Below are 17,388 nucleotides of genomic sequence, written 5' to 3'. Positions count from 1 at the left end.
GTGAATATATTCCTCCTTTTGAAGAGCAATCTGGCTGTGTCTAGTGGGAATTACATGTACTGTTCTTGAACCTAGCAATCCCACCCCAGGGAATCTCTCCCATAGTATGAGAAGCAGTTCAGGAGGACCATAGTTTGAGGATTGGGGTACGTTCAGTTAAGGCTCATTACACGGCAGTATAGTGACTTAAAACTTTAATGCACTACATAACCCAGATGCTTAAGTTGGTAATAAGCTGTCTGGGAAACAAGTTTCAAAAGCATAAGTGGCTTCCCTTATGTCGGGCAGCGCTGACTGTAGAGTGAGAAAGGGGAATAGTTCTGGGCATCACGCAGTGAAGGGGGCCAGTTTTGCATGAAGGATAAATCCTTCATGTATGCAGCTAACAAGGGCATCAGGGTACAAGGCAAAAGCTGATAGAACTGTAAGACAGATCCACTGTCAGATTAGGACCACTTTAGCAATAACAGTCCCAACAGGCAGGCAGGAGAGACAGCTGGGTGTGACAATTCAACAGCAGCACATTCCCCAAAAGCTCACAGAGGACATTCAGCATGATAGGCCACAGAAAAGCCAGGTCCAGACAGGTGGCAGGATCTTTTTGTTGATCACGTATGTATTTGACTACGCATATCACAAACATGGAAAAGATTTGGCCTTCCCCTATTGTATACCCTTGGAGACGTCAGAAGGTTCTTAGAAGTGGATTTGTCTGGGTTCAGCCATTGCCTTGAGGAACAGGGGTAGCAGATATCCTATTACAAGACTGGACCCTGAGCCACATACTTTAGACACTAGAGAGACAAAGTAGCCTTAAGTAGCTTTTTTCAGACCACACACAGTCCCTTTCTACAAGATACTAGATACCAATCACTCTGCATACCACCCACAGCCCCTGGGAAATGAAACTGCCCAGACCCCAGCTGCTGACCAGGAGCATTGCTCTTGTACCATGTGACCTCTCTCTCCAGGGCCAGCTGATTGGACCCAGATGACCACCTGACCCTGGAGCCGTTTGCTTATTGGCTGGCTGCTGACCCAGGACCCTGGGCATGGAGGAAGGTGCTGGGGCCATGTTGGAAGTGCACTTGCGACAAAAACCAACAAAGACATTAACAGAATAAAGTTCCAAAGTCAGAATCCAGGAGTTCAATTGTTTCGTTCATAATTTAACTCCATCCACTTCCTCAGTGTCCCTACCTGGGATTTCTCAAGGGAAGTCCAAGGACATGAAGCACCTCTAGCCACTTCTGTGATCACATGTCCTTCAGCCACTCTCACCCCCATCAGCAGCTACATAACAGCCACTGTAGCAGGGACACAGCATACATAGCTGCCTTCCACCCTGCTGACCAGGATGCAGAGCCAGACATGCTGCATTGCAGAAGTTAAAGCACACAGCAAAGGAAGCTCACGTAACTGGTGAGGAAAGTTGAGTTTTTTGCAGCAATGTGGAAGTTCAGAATGAGAACTTAAGTACCGACCCAAATTAAGGATTACCATCCCCATTGCTATCTTGCTATCTGACATTGAGTGGCATATAGCTCATATTATGTAACTTGATTAACCAGCTGCAAAATGGGCCTGTGACATGGGCCCCAGGGTTTGATTCAGAAATGAGATTTAGTATAGTGTAAGACACTCGAGGGCTTATGATATGGGCCTTGTGGACAGTGCTACTGCTTAAGTTCAGTTCACTTTCAGGCTCGGCCTCCATGCCCATGAGGACTACACCCTTTGAGTACACTCCATAACTGCCATCCCACAACTACCACCAGCATCCTGCATATAACGTCAAACATACTACCATGTACCCACCTCCCACAGGACTCAAATTTCTTCATTCCACTTAAAACTCATCTAGACATCAGCAGATAGTCACAGGACCAGTGAAGTCAAAGTCAGTGGAGTCCATCAAAGTCTAAACCCTGAGAAAATGTCAGACCTGATTATTGACAAGCTGCCCTCCTCCTCGGTGTCCTCTGTGGGCTAGGGGTGTTCATGCATCCAGCTACATTTAGAAAAGCTGGGTCTCCCACTTGACAAGTGGAGATGAAAGGCTGGTGCCTCAGAGTCACCATGGAAACACATCCAGCCATAGAACTGGGACCTCCAGTTGGGTCCCCCAGGGTAGACTGTTTCCAACTACAGTCTGTCAGTATTCCAGTGTCCTCTCCTGAGGGAAGACCAGAGGCTCAGAGGCAGGAGAGAGCTCATGGTCAAGTTCCCATCCCAGGCATTCACACGCAGACCACCTGTGCCTGGGTAGCCCACTTCCCAATCACTTAGAACCCACATAGGAAAGCAGCATTAGGAATGCAGTACATGCAGAAATCTGTCTTACCACCAGAAAATTCCTACTAAGAACAAGTGTCAGTGAAAGATCTCCGAGGAGCTGAGAGGCAAGAGTTCTTGTCCCACATGTGGCATTGATGGATCTCGATAGCAAGGTTTGGTGTCTGAGGTTCAGTTTACGGCTTCACCCATGAGACTGGCTTTGTCACAAGGCACCCCAAGAGCTGGTGCCTTGATAGCTCTATGTAACATTTCTAAAGTAAGAAGGGAAACTAAAAACCAGGGGCAGAAAGCAAGATCCCAGGCTCATCCTTTGAGAACATGTAGGTAACTGCCCCACAAGGCTCCGTATCAGCCAGCCCTGTAGTTTCTTGGCACAAAAACACGGTGTTAAGACAGCAGGATCATAAACTGAACTAGGAGACAAGTTGCTTAAAATACAAGTAGGAATGTAAGTAGCAACGTGTTTGCAATCATGTTAGAGATGACGAAGATTACTTGATATAACGTGTCAGGTTCAGTGAGTTGAGGTGCTTACCCAAGCTGTGGCTAAGGTAAGGCAGCACTGCAATACAGTCATACCTTGGTACTCGTCAGCTTCCAAACTTGTCAAAATGCGATGAGGATGGAGTCTGACAAGTGCTTCTGCCCTTGGGACTGGTGACAATAGCTCATAGTGCAGAACCCCCACGTGGTCCTTGTTACAGTCTTAGGATTTTGTGCACTTTAAGTGCTAATCATGGCTTGCAAAAAAGGTTAAGAGTGATAAAGCCTCAAAAGGCTAATGCCCAGTAAAGGTTACTATTAGCCCAGAAGTATGCGAAAATTCTGGGGAAATTTGCATGATTTCTGATTACACCGCTTACTGAATAACCTCATTTGGGTACTCGTCGGTATACTTGTCAAGAGTTCTGGAACAGGTTCAGGACACCACCAAGGTAATACTGGACCTTAAAGGAGTCTTAGATGCTACCGTGTGTACCGGGCTCATGGTTCCACAAACGAAGGAATTCACGAGCTAACAGTGGAGGTGAGGAGAGTTTATTGCAAATAAGAGGGAGAACAGTGCCTGGATTCCCAAGAGGGGTCCCCCGAATGGGTGGGCACCAAGGTCTCTCAACCTGGTCATTTACAATTGAGCCTGGTACAGGAGCTGCTCACACCTATCAGGGGTGGCTCTGGAGTTAGAAGATGACCAGTTAGAACTCAGGCTGTAAACCCAGTTCTTTCAGAGTTTACAGTGAAATATGATCTTAGAAAAACTGGTGATTTTGCATTATAACTTTCCTTTCCCCACTCAGGAATTTAGTTGGGGGGGGCTGGATTCTGTGTTGCCTGAAGAAATTCATTCTTGGTTCCAAGTCCTAGTTTACTGTTATTTAAATCCCCACTAGTACAGCTGACCACCCACCAACTTAGATTATTCATAAGGCCATTAGCTTAGGGGAAGAGCTAACTAAACTATTTTCTACTTTAGCATCCCATGTCAGACCTCATTGTAAGGTATTTGTAAGTTATTCTTCCAACTCCAGGATGTATAGGTCAAAGAACCTACCTGCTACCAGACTCATTGCTTCTGCTCCTGGCTCCTACCAGCCATGAGACCAGTCCTGCCTCCTCCAGGCGCTGCAGTCACCTCGGAAGCCCTCAGTAACTTCTAGAGGTGAGCTCTTGGCGAGATGGGATCTCAAGGGCAGTTTGGCTCCCACTTTACAGCTCTAGTCATGCTGGGAAATTCTTGAGTTCGAGTTAGAATTAACATTTTAGGGGGAAAAATAGGTATAGCTCCAGCAGAAGAGACATGTACTTCCTGTGCAGTCAGGAAAGAGCTGATACCCAGCCAGTTCTAGAAACCAAAAAGGATATCCAGAGTTCCCACTTACAGCTCAATCCCACCTGCAGGAAGATCTGCTTTTTTCAGACCTTAAATTGCTAGGAATAGAAACAATTCCAGATCCCAGATCCTCAGCTTCTGTTCAAAAGAGGGTCACAGTATGGCAAGGGGGGGAGGGTGCTACGTTCCCACAGGGCCTTGGGGCTGAAGTGAGCTCTGCTACCAATGCCACCTCCCATTGCTCCTGTCCAAGTCCCATCTGGCCCTCTTTGTACCCTTGACCTGTCTGGTCCATAGGAGTGCTTAGATCCAATGTCCCAATAACAAACTTTAGCATTTGTAGCACACACTGGGGCCCAGAAAGTGGGGGAAGGGACGGGAACAATGCAGACCTTGCTTTTAAAGCTAGATTTGATCAAGAGGCTAGAATGACCTTATGGAAAGGATATTCTGCTCAGCCCATGCAGCAGCCTCAGATTAGATACTTCAAGAACTACCAAATGACTGAACCATTTTTGATCCAATAAGATGGGGAGTTTTATCAAGACTTACATCATTCTATGCCTACTATAATGTTAGGATATATTTAGAGTCTTCTTATTTAGAAGACTTGCTTAAAGACTCAACCTTCTGATATACACCTGTTCAAAGTGTGGCTCTTGGTGTCAAGTCAGGATTTAATGCTGCCTTCTGCCTTTGCTCCAGTTGTTTTATCTGCTACACTATTTTAGTATCTTTTAGCTCTATTCTCAACATTTTAAATTTTTGCTTGCCATTTTCACGTAAGGTAGGCATGTGGGCTCGGTCTGCCTGGAGCCCGATTTCCCACAGAAGGGAAGGTTGGGGAGCAATTCTAGATTGGGACATTGAGGTCTCGGTTAGAAGGAAGAGGCTATCCTTGGTTCCAGAGATGGGCAGAGGGATCTACCACAAGGCTGGTTTCTCACTGCCACATCAGAAAACCAGGGACAGACAGTTATAGGATCTGCTATGAGGGCTGCATTCCACACACAAGCCTGCTGCTGTTCTGCATTCAAGGAATGAGCCTGGGCTCTGAGGAAGCCCACACTGGAGCTCAAGTGGGCCACTCCCTGCTCTAGGTCTCCTTAAAAAAGCAAGTTAATTTCAGGTCCTTCAATCCCCAGCCATTGTGAGCCAGTCCAGCCAGGCAGTCAGTGTATGGAATCGACTGGACAAGCACACTCCTCTGATCACCAGACAAAAAGATAAAGTTTACATGACCAGCAGCCCCATCACCCAGTGTGAGAATCGACTGTCAACTCGAGTAGATAATGCCCAACCCTAAATTGGCTCAGCATAGTTCTGTGTGTGGAAGACCCACTTAGGGAGGTTTAGTGCCAGAATGCTATAAAAAGGGGAAATGAAGGAGGTTCCAAGTCTTCACTTCTACCTTGGACATCGTCTCCTGGATTTCAGCACAGACCTTTCGGCCTCCTGATACTGACTCGCACCAGACCCTACAGAGATCCAGGCCTTCGACTGCATCCCACGCAGCCCCAGTGCACAGACGGATCTTTTGTATGCGTCCACACCCAACTGTGTGCGGGCCGTTGTGAGCCAACTGTAAGCTATGTATTTACCTTGGATTCTGTTTCTCTAGTAAACACTGATATACCACATGTTCTCACCTTTGTGGACCATGTATGTTTACTTCATGGTCCTCAGCTTAGTCCAAAGCCAAACCAAGTCATGAATGGCCAACAAGGTGAGTTTTGGGGAGCTCACCATTAAACAGCACATTTGAATTTTATGAGCAAAAAACAGGACTCTTACGGTTTGCTAAGGCCCTTCTGCCAAGGTGCTTCCCTGCCCCCTTTCCACCTCCCGGAGCTGGGACTCCCAGGGGAGCTTCTCGGTTTGGGAACTGGTCCATTTCCTCTCCAGCTGGTCTCGGAAGCTGGGGGGTGGGGGTGGCAGGAGAGGCCCGGGTTGGCCTGGCATTCAAGATGGGCTGACAGGTCAGGGAAGGCCCTGATTTACTGTACTGTCCACTGTGCCGACCATCTGTCCTCATTAACTTGCAGGGGTTTATAGGTTTTTAATCTTTTCCACATACATGTGGCACAGGAACATTCCATGATTTTTTTTATAGTCCGTGTACTTTCATGTTCTGATCGTCCGCCTCTGAGTTATGAGCCTGGACACAGACCGCAGTACCTGCTCTTGCTGCCACTAACAAGTGAGTTATTCCCAAGGACCCGAGTAGCACACCAAGAGGTGAGCAGGTGTCCACCCAAGAGTGACTGCTGGGGACAGGAGAGCTCTGCCTCAGAGTTCTCAAACCTATGTCTAGAAATAGGTTCAGAAATCTCAGGGCCAACCACATGTTTGTTTCACATTAGAAGACCAGCAGAACAGACTTTCGATCCAGAGCTAATTCCTACTGGGATTGGCAGCTTCCCCAAGGATGGGACATCAGTCTGAGGGACTCCATTTCTAAATCCAGCTGCTAACCTTCCTTTCTAGTTTTTAAAACTTTAGACTTCTTTGCTCTTAGGAGACCCCCTGGGTAAGCTTCCCTACGTATAAAAGCATCAATTCCTCTGAACGGCGGAGACAAAGATGGGTTATTTTGTAGGTTATATGGGGGGGGGGTTCAGGATTTAGCCAAGGTTGTAGCTTCAGACACCAAGACTTGCTTATATTTTTTATGCCTGTGTAAACTTTTCACAGGCCATGTTACTGCTGCCCAGTGTTTGATTTGCATTCATGTTGAACATCCTATGGGAGCAGGGGCAGGACAGTAGGCAGGCAGCCAGTTTTGTTGAAAAAATTTACTCCACTAATGCTTCCAGGCTTCAAGAGATTTGGCCAGTATTTTTGTATTCTGTAACTTTCCTGAAGTAGCAATCTTTCACAGCTGGAAAGCTAGAAGAACTGGGTTCTCTACAGGTTCGAGGCCACCTCCAATTTGGTAATCTTCCACCTCAGAGGCTAACCTGGATCTAGACATGTTAGGGTTTATATTTAGGTGTCCCCCCTCCAAAAAAAAAAAAAAAAGCCTCATGTGATTGTAGTCAGGACTTTGGGGAGGTGATTGGATCATGGGGGCTCTGCTCATCAGTGGATTAGTCCTCTGAGTTTATACAGATGTGCTATTAGGAGGTGAGGTCTCTCAGAGCTTACAGGGTGTGGCTAGGAAGCACTGGTTTCACTCCCTGGCTGCTCCCTTCACTCCACCTTCCTGGATAAGATGACACAAGCAGCCTTCGTCTCTGTCCAGGCCCCTCCACCAGGCTGTACTTGGTGCTGGCCCACTAGGGACAGAAACTTCTACAAACTAAGAGCCAAAATAAACCCCTTTAATCTGCAGGCATTGAGTATCATGTCCTAGGGACACAAAGCTGAGGCAAGACGCCACATTACAAGCACGGAAGAAATCCTGTAGGAGTAGATACATGTGTGGGCAGTACCCGGAAGGCAAGATCCTGCTACCTTGGGAATGATTTTCATGATCCCAGTTCCCAGGAGGCCTGGAGTTTGCCTGGGACATGCTTTGAGGTCTCCAGAACATCTCTAGTCAAATTCACACCCACCCCATATGGTCAGAGAACAATACCCTCTACAGGACCAAAGACCGCATACATCACAGGAATGTCAAGGGTGCCATAGCCATTGTGTCAACTGGAGTGAGAAATGCCCAGCTAGATTGGCTCAGCATATTTCTGGGTATAGAAGACCCACCTAGGGGAGATTGTAGCCAGAATGGTAAAGGAGGGAAATGATACTACTCCTAAGTCCAGGCTGGCCTCGAACTCAGGGTGATCTTTTTGCCTCAGTCTCGAGTGCTAGGATTGCAGGCCTGTGCCACAGCTGGCTTAGGGAAGCTTCATTATTGGCCAAAAAAAGCACTACACTTCAGTAGCAGTTTGGAGTAACCTTACCCCCATGTCTCAGTATCTCCAGTAATGTCGGCATTTTAGTGCCAGATATATGGATTCAGATACTTTGAGGAGATTCAGAAGCCTCTCACATGCTCCACACACATGAACTATTTCCTTGACTGGTCATCATGGGCTATGGGCAACTTTTGCTGTTCCTGCCTCTTCCTCCACTGGGAGAAAGTCCAGACTCTGAAGTGCTGTCCTCTATGCAGGGCCCCACCAGACACAGAGCATTTCACAACCATTGCTATCAACAAACAGGTATCCAGCCTCAGGCAAGCCAGGCCCAATCACACCACTAGCTCTGGGGAGCAGATCCGTGCAGCTCAGGGGATAAAGGCCTCTGAGGTGGACCAGAACTTGTCAGCCAGAGCTTGCTCCAAGTCATCAAACACTCCTCACAGGCACAGTCCAGTCCACAATGTTGTTGAAGTCAGGGAGAAGCTTCTAGAGAAAGTGTGCTTATTGGAAGACTCAGGCAAAACCCAGCCCTTTGGGAAACAAGTGAGAAGATGCCATCTATTTCCACATGAGGAACAATGCCATCTGGACATACTGGACAGAGGAGACATCTTACACCAACTGAGGGCCAGTGAAATCTGACGCAGCAGACAAAGGGACTCAGATTCACTGCAAAGGACTAGATTGGTGCACATGCCAAAGCCCGAGTCAGTGAACTGAGAGCCCATTTCATGTCTCATTACTGGACTGCAAAAAAAAAAAAAAAAAGCTCAACACCCTCCCAAGTGAATATGGGCCAGGGGCCATGTGAACCCTCTGAGGAAGACGGGAGGGTATTTGGAAATGACCAGCAAGGTGCACCTGCGGAGCCCCAAGGAACGAAGTTTTCCTCTCTATGGAGCCCTAAGGGCTTTCACCTCAGGCCAGCATTACTGGGAGATGGATGCGGCCTACTCCTCCAGCCGGTTCTCCGTGTCTGTAAAGATTCTGGAACAAGTGATACTGACACCATTTTTGGTGCCAAGGAAGCATTTCTTCTCTTCATTGAAGAGCCACCGGCAATATTCTCACCATCTCTCCATTCCTAACTCATTTCACAGGCCTGTGGCCAGCTCGGTGGGTTTCTGGATTATGATAATGGAACTGAGTTTCTATGATGTTCATAATTCTCTCAGCTTCCTTTCTCATTCTCCTGTCCTTGGAAAGCTTTCTTTTGCATTAGTTCCCCATGGATCATGAAGGTTCTGTGGTGAAGACCCTTGTCTGAACAATCTGACGCCAAGACCTTGTCCATCCAGCAACATGGCGGTGCCTGATGTCTGCGGCCACACTGCAACTTAACCATGATCACTGCAGGGTTCAGAATGGAATAGCCACACTGAATGTTATGTGTTGAGTTTAAATTAAATGTTGTACAAACATCAAAAAAAGGGAAACATGGAAGGACCGCTTCTGTTTCTTCAGAGGAGCTCCAGTCTTCACGTTCACCTTGGGCAGATTGCCACACGGAGCTCCAGGCCTTCAACCGCATCCTTTGCGCCCCCAGTGCCCAGATAGACCTTTCTCACTCCCACACCTGACTCTGGGTGGCCTTTGCAAGCCAATCTTGTAAATTCTTATTTGTAAGTCTTGCATGAAATCTTTCTCTAGCAAGCACTGGCTGATACAAAGGGTATGTTACCCATGAGCTTGACTATGCGGAGCATTTTTAATAGACCAAACTTTAAAAAAAAGGGCTCCAAAAACAAATTTTTCTAAAAGTTCTGTACACTGTTGAATATACTTTTGCAACTGTTCTGGGCATCAGTTTAATAAATCAGGTACTGAATTTTATTGCTTGCTAATTGTGCCTGTTGCTGACTTAAATGCCATGTATACTGTGATATAAAAGTAAGACTAAGTTGCACGTAACTAAGCAAATTTTTTAAAAATATAGGCCATTCAGCTTCTTCACCTGGCAGCCAGCCATCACCACATGCCATCCCCAGAAGCCAGAAGGCTCATTTGTCAGAGTCCCAAGAGGTTGAGTGGCTCAGTTAAGACAGGACTGTTAAGCAAACCCAGACTGGAACATGTGCCTAAGGGGCAGGCCAGGCCTCCCTCTTCGAGTAGCAAGAAATGAGCTCACATGAGCAACTGTAAAGCTTGGACATTCCCAAATCTTGGATCCACAAGCCCAAGGTAGCCTTGCTTGTGTCCCAGGATTTCCTTTCACCCACACTGAACTCGTAGCAGGACAATTACACAGCAGCACTTCCTTCTATTCCCACTGCAGCATGGTTTCCAGGGAAGGAAACTGAATATGAGGTTACTAGGTTGACCCAATAGCCACTGCTCCAGCAAGAGATATCTGGATAGAGGAAAGAACCGAGGCTTGCCAGAAGCTGCCTTTCTTGGAACACAAAATATTGACTGCTAGCAGCTGTCAAGGATGCTACATTGAGGGCTGCACAGCGGTGCAGCTCACTGTAGACCAAGTGCTGTGATGGATTAGTGATGTCTGCCACAGGTGCAGGGAGCAAAGGCAGGTTCGTTTTGGGCAATCAGCAGTTTCTCTATTTTACAGAAGGGAACACAGCCCACTGGAAATCAGAGTTGATTTCCCTTTGAGGCAGTATGACTCCAGTCCCTCAAATCCCCTAAACAAAGGGCCAAAGGAAAAGTGATCTAGAGAAAGTGATCAGACTCAATGAGCTAGCAGCGAGTTCCTTTCAAAGTTGTGTGCAGTTCGAAGTGGGAACATAGTTTTTTTGATACAGGGTATAATTATCAGGGTATTACACCTCCAGTATTTAACATTGTCTTAGGGCCTCATTACCTGACAAAACTTATGAAAATAGTAGCACAAGTACCCGCTCTGACCCACAGGGGGCAGCACGCACCTGGAAGAGATTTCTCACCAGAGGCTGCAGAAGACATCAGGAATCCTTCAACTCCTAAGCAGCACTGAAGTAGTTATTCTGCAGTACAGCAGCAAGCTGATGGACAGAAGAGGCTGGGTCTGGCGTTGCCTATGAGTTGCTGGTGTTGACAATAGCAAAGCCATTGTCTTATGTGGACTTTGACACGTGCCTCGGATATATCATGAGTCGGAGAAGGATGCGGCTTTGGAAAAGGCACAGTCAGTCTGCTAAGGCCAGGTTTAGCTCCCGAGCATTCAAAGCTCCCACATCTCCTGGGCTCCAGTCCTGTGAGGAAGCAGTGAGAGCAAGGTAAGGCCCGTCTCCTCAGGCAGAGTGGAGTGGGGATTCATGAGCACAGGGTGCAGTGGTCAGCAGTGCTCCAAGACTTCCGCTCATATGTCCGTACCCAGGATAACACTGGTGCAGGCGGAGCTGTGCAGGTCACTCCTATTTTCATTAAGGACAAGAGCTCTGCTGTTGCTGACTCAAAGACCAGGCAGGCTAAGTGGCAAGGGACTTAGGAGGACTTTAGGGGCCAAGCGAGCCCTGTTGACAGGGATCAGAGAGATCTTTCAGTCCTACATTGCAAGAGCTGAAATACCTAGTGTAAACTTGGTACCTGGCATCCCCAGAACCACATGCTGGCACCTTGATTTCAGCTTTGGGTCACCCAAGCAGACAACCTAGGCACTTTGTGCCTACCTCCCTGGGCTGGTGAGTGCCATCAGCTGCTAGGCTTGTGTGGCTCAGCCATAAGTAGTGAATACTGTACCGGCCACTTGTGTATAGTCCACGTACAATTGTGTATTTGCACTTTGGCTTCTCAATACTTATTACAAGCACCACAAGGGGCAGTCCCCTTCGAGGACAGAATAAACCCAGTGGAGACTTAAAACAAGCCCTGCAGGGCTCCTTAGCCCAGGATGGACTTATCCAGGTGAGGTCAGGAAACAGCCTGGTTTACGGGATTCTCAGTTAATCAGTACTGAGCCAGGCCATTCAGGCCTCATTCGTGGAGACCTGGGGAACTTGCACCATGCAGAAGACTAACTTGGACTGAGCAGAGCCCGGCCTTTTGGGACCCGTTCCTGCCATTAAACATGAACCTCAGTTTATATTAAGACAGGTTTCTCACCTGAGCCTGACAGTCCTTCCCAGCAGGATCTACTACTTGAGGATCCACAGTCTCTAGAGTAGGCCAGGAGCCATAAGAGCTAGGTTCAGCTATTAGAGGGTGGATGGGGAAGGAGACAGGGGAAACCCGACAGCATCTGGCACCCTCCTTCTACAAGGATAAAGCTGCTTTTGAGGACAATGACACCTTACTTGGGGGAAGGGACCTTAACTGAACCAAGACCTTGATTGCTGGAACTTTGAGCACCAGGGAGAGCTTCAGCCTGAAATCCATCCTCAGTGGACCCTGTTAAGGACTGCATTTGGACTAACACAAAATTTTAACCCACGCCAATACAGCAGATGCATATGACCTTTAAGATGTTATCCCAAGAGCACCCACCCTATTGCTCTACAGTGGGGTCATCGAAGCTGCTCTGATCTTTCCTGGAAGCTCAGGCCCTCTGAGCTTCCCCTGCCCCCATTCTAGAGCTCTGGAATCTTCCACTGAGCCACCTTGACTGCCACTGTGTTCCTGTCCTGTGCTCAGTGCTAGAAGACAAGCCAAAGGGTCCACTTGTGTTCAGTCCACCAGGATACACTAAACCACAGCACCTGATCTCCAAGTCAACTGCACTGTGACCCAGGAAAAGCGGTCATCATGCTCTATAGGAGCCAGCGTTCTGAACACTTGGGAATCTTAGTCTCTGCCTCTGTTGTGCTCTACCCTCATCTGAGCTTGAAGACTGCATCATTTCCCCTTCCTCACATCAAGCTTCCGCAACAACCCCACTCCTTCTACTTAAAGGGCCGTCAGGTCCTCTAAGTTCCTGGGATTTAACAACGCAATGAGCCAAGAGGTCGGTATTGTGGGAATCCATAGGGTCTTCCCAGAAGAGTCACTGTCACCTGAGAAGTCATGGCCTGTTTCTCCTTGTCCCCACTCCTTCCTAGGACGAGGTGGGCTCTCCCCCACCGAGGCTGGCACGTGCTGGGTAAGTCCTGAAAGTTGTGAGAAAGGCTGCCTCCCATACCAAGACCACGGTCGGAATACAATTCAGATGAAGCTGGAGAGGACACCAGGCCCACAGGATGCCTCCTCTGCCAAGCTCCTGTGCACAGGCTCCAGTCTTTGTCTCCTGGACAGGTCAATACCTGGACGACAGCGGTCCAGACAGCTGCTCTTTCTCCCCTTGGTTCTTAATGCCTGTCAGAACTCAGTGTGGAGGGCATGCATTCTCCACCTCTCATGGGAGCAGAGTTACTCAGGGCCATCAATGAATCAATGCAGTTGTTTCCTTTCAGGCAGAAAGGTGATTAATGGAAGCAAGGACCTGAAGATTCAGGGCCACTAAACTGACCAGGATCTGGGGCAGTCCCACCTCAGATTAACCACGATCTCCCTGATACACCTCCATCTCCCTGCTATTTGTATAGAAAGGTCTAGAGGACTTTTCCAGCACTGATCTCACTTTCACACCTTGCCATTCATCTACCAAGTGGGTAAACACAAAGATTGCTTCCTGTATCCCTCTGGGAAAGGTACCGAGATGCATGGCCAGATATTATGCTAAAGTACAAATTTACAGTAGAAAAGGGATGCGTTTGTGAAAACCAGTGTTATACTCTCAATTGGGTTAAAAAGACGGTGTTTCCCCACGAATAGCTAGCAGTGGCCAAAGCAGTTGAAACTAGTTAAGTTTAACTAGGCTCAGGCACCTTCAGAAGTTGAGTTTTGGAAAAGCTATTGTTTCTTCAATATAAGTGATGACTCACACATACCCAGAGGCAACTGGGTCCTCTCGCCACGATCGGGAGCTTTTTTGTGGGGTAGGGGCTGATTACATATTTAGGATGAGTCATCGATGCTCAGAATCGTTTAGAAAAAAACCAGGAGAATGACTCCATCGGGGCCTGTGGAACTTGATCTTCCCAACTGGCAACTTGGCTTGGTTTTGTATCTTCAAACTGTGTGATTGGGTCCAGGACTTGTTCCTGGGTGCTGAAACATGGTACCAAACAACTAGGGAAACTGGGCTTAGAGACAACAGCTTTTATGAGCTATTTACAAGACACAGATGCAGAACCTGGGAGGCTTCAGAGGGGTGCCAAAAAGTGGAACTGGAGACCCCCTAGCTGGCCAGAGCCCTTCTGACCCAGGTCCAGCCTGACAAGACAAGGCCAGTAGTGGCCCTGATCCAGATGTGGGTCTTCATGGAGTCTGTTTGGGAATCAACCCAAAGCTGGTGAACTCCAGAGGCTATAAACTGACCGAAGTGACCTTCAATATTTGGAGGAACCAAGTCTCCAAAGAGTGGAACCTCAAGGCAGAACCAGGCCTCTGAACCTGGATTGGAAGCTGGGAGCACCATCAACAGACCAAGACAGTCCGGAGACTGCGCTGAGTTCGAGGCCTTTGCTGTGCATGCTGGGTCACCGTTGTGCTGCTCCTCTGCTAGAGGCCAGCAGGCAGTCAGATCCAGGCAGCCTTCGCCTCCTTGTAGCAAGGCTTTGTAAAAAGCCACGTAACCGAGAGTGAAGTGGATCCTTAAGCACTAGGGTTTTTCCTTTTAGATACCATTTCTGAAGCTGCCTCGTGCTGAAGGTGTAAGTTACCCCCTCCGACTTCTATCACCTGCTCACTCTTCTGAATTGTCCCCACTGCAGTCAACACTGCTGCTGTCCACTCAGCCCAGAGCTGAGACCAAGCCCTCGTCCCCCCCTTCGTGCTGAACATCCAGTCTCGCAGCTACAGGTGCTCAGCCTTGTCCGTTTTCATCTTGCCATCTTTATTGCTTCATGGGTTCAAGTTTCATCTCACCTGGATAAGTAGAGCAGCTTTCCTGACAGCCAACTGCTTGCCCCTAGGTCCAAACAGCTGAGAAAACTGTCCCAGGTGATGCATCCAAGTCGCTAACAGTCCTAACAAAAACCTAGCCCACCTCTGGCCTCATTTAGCCCCTGTGCTATGCCAGTATGCTCACTGAGCCCCAGCCGCATCATCCTTTGGTTCTCGTACTGTTCTCCAAGCTCATTTCTGCCTCAGGACCTTTGCACTGGCTGTTTCCTCTATCTCAGATGCCTTTCCAATTATGCCCAAACTCCAGTAGGTGAGGAAGGTGTTCAGATAAGCTTCCCGGGCCAAGCTTAAGATTTCCACCAATGCCATGCTGGACTCCTTTCAAAGGAATGAGCTGTGCTGCATGCCTGGTAGGTGACTACACTGGGGTATGCAATGCTTCCAGTCTTTTCGCTGCAGGAAAATTAAGCCTCAAAAACCTGGATGTCACGGTCTTAGGAGAGGATCCTTTGGGCATCTTTCAAGATGTCACCTAGGCAGGGCGTGGGGTTCAGAGTCACTCAGATACAACTTAACATTTAGTTTTGGTGATCATTGAAGTCAGTTAAAGATGGAAACAGGTCCCCGGGATACCTTACATCAAGGGAAAATGGGAAGGGCCAGAGTAGATCCCAGAACCCGACTCCGGGAATAGAGAAGCTAGAATACTCCTTGCTCTCATGCCCAAGTTTAGTCTTTGGTATAGAGTAGGTGGCTTGGGAGTCTGACAGCCCATCCTGCTTAGCTCCTACATGCTGATTTTCTTGAGTCTCAAATCCATTTGGAAGCAAGATGCTTTTGTCTAAGTCTGGGTGGCAGGCACATCTAGAACCCAGCCCCTGGAATTGACCCAGTTCCCTAGCCCAATACAGGTACCAGCAGAGATAGTCTGGACACCCATGACATTGTCATGAGCCCTGATCATTCCTCTAAGCAACTTTCCTCCACCTTCCCACAGGACTCAACTCCCTCTCAGTGCCCTCCGTGCAGTAGTCACACAAGTAATGGCGAAAAGCTTTCAAGGCTGTGACAGCACACAGCTCCTCAGCCTCTGATCCACCTGTTATTCATGAGGGCTATTGAAGGCAGTCAAAAACCACAAGCCGCTGGAACCCAACCACAAATTATGCCCAACACCTTATACCATGTGCAAAATCCCAGCCCTGGGAAGGGAGTACATCAAGGTAGACTGGAGTCAGCAGAGGTTACCTGGAGAAGTGGGATTGGTGGTGGAAGGTGCATACTCAGTATGAATGTGTACAGGAAGCAGCCAAGTCCCAATCAGAATGTGCAAGGGTACAGTGAGCAACTCATGTGAAACTCATCTGTTTCAAGTGGTTGAGGTTTGAGTGCAGAGATGAGTGGTGGTGGTTATCCTGTTAGAGACTAACAGGTCTGCAGAATTTGAAAAAAGCCAAGGAGAAGTTCAACTCAGCTCGGATCATCGGGCATTCATGCCTCACCGCTGTACATAACAAAACCTAGGGCAGATGGGTCCATCTCCAGTGTCCGACTGGTTATCAAGGACCTGTTGGGGATGACAGCCCAGTGGGGGAAGATCCAGGCTTGTGGGTTAATTTTGAAGCCTAAAATATGAGGTCATGCGATTCAAAGTACAGAGCTAGATTTATGCTTAAACCTCAAGTCTGCTCTGAAACCTGTGTAGGGCCCAGGACGACATGCTAAGTGATCATGCAGGAGCTGTTAGCCTAGTTTGCAGAGGGAAAAGGCCTCCCCAGAGGTGAAGTGACTCACGTTGTTACTGAGCTGCACAGCTACTGGGGCTGATGGCTCGATGCAACTCTAAACTCTGCTATAGACATGTTCATCATAGGCGATGGCAAAGAGGTAACCAGGCGACCTGCTTTGTCTTTGTGTCTTTACCCAAGCCCAGCATCTGGGTTATCCAAGGCCACATGAAATAGCTTTAGGGAAACCATAATAGTTTCCATGTGTGGCCTAGAATTGAGTTGATGTAGTCAATGTAGTCCTGAGGGGGTCACAGTCTTGGGAAATTGTATCATTTGCCACATGCATGTTTTTTGCAGAAAGGCAGCACTTTTAGTATTTCTACCTCTCATCCACCTATCTTCCCACACTAAATGCCCTCAAAGTGGGTCTCAGTTCAGAATGACCAATGAAGAAAGCTGTGCCCACCCTCAACCTAGCTGTGCCCAGGATGGCATGCCATGCTTGCCCAGCCCATGGAAAGGCCCTCAGGGAGGTCACTGTGATCAAACTTTCTCATGGGGAAGGGAGCCCAAGGTTTGGATCCGTTTCACACCGCACTGGAAAGCAAGATTAGACAAGAGGTCTCTGGCCTTACTTCATTTAACAAGTCAATGATTACCAGCCTTGGGGTCTAAAGTCTGACACCCTCGGGGCTGTTTGAGAGTCTGCACCAACTGTACCAGCTGTCTATTGGGTGGAGTCTGGCCCATCTGAAGCAACAGTCTGCTCAACCAGTTCAGTCCAACAGGTGGTAGAGACTAAAGAAAATGTATTTGGATGTGGGAAGTCAGGTGCTCACTCAGCCCT

The sequence above is a fragment of the Heterocephalus glaber genome, unplaced genomic scaffold, assembly GCF_053883595.1.
Source record: "Heterocephalus glaber isolate CG9 unplaced genomic scaffold, H.glaber_assembly_v1.0 deba00001687, whole genome shotgun sequence".
Lineage (NCBI taxonomy): Eukaryota > Metazoa > Chordata > Mammalia > Rodentia > Bathyergidae > Heterocephalus > Heterocephalus glaber.
This window is presented reverse-complemented; position numbering follows the sequence as displayed.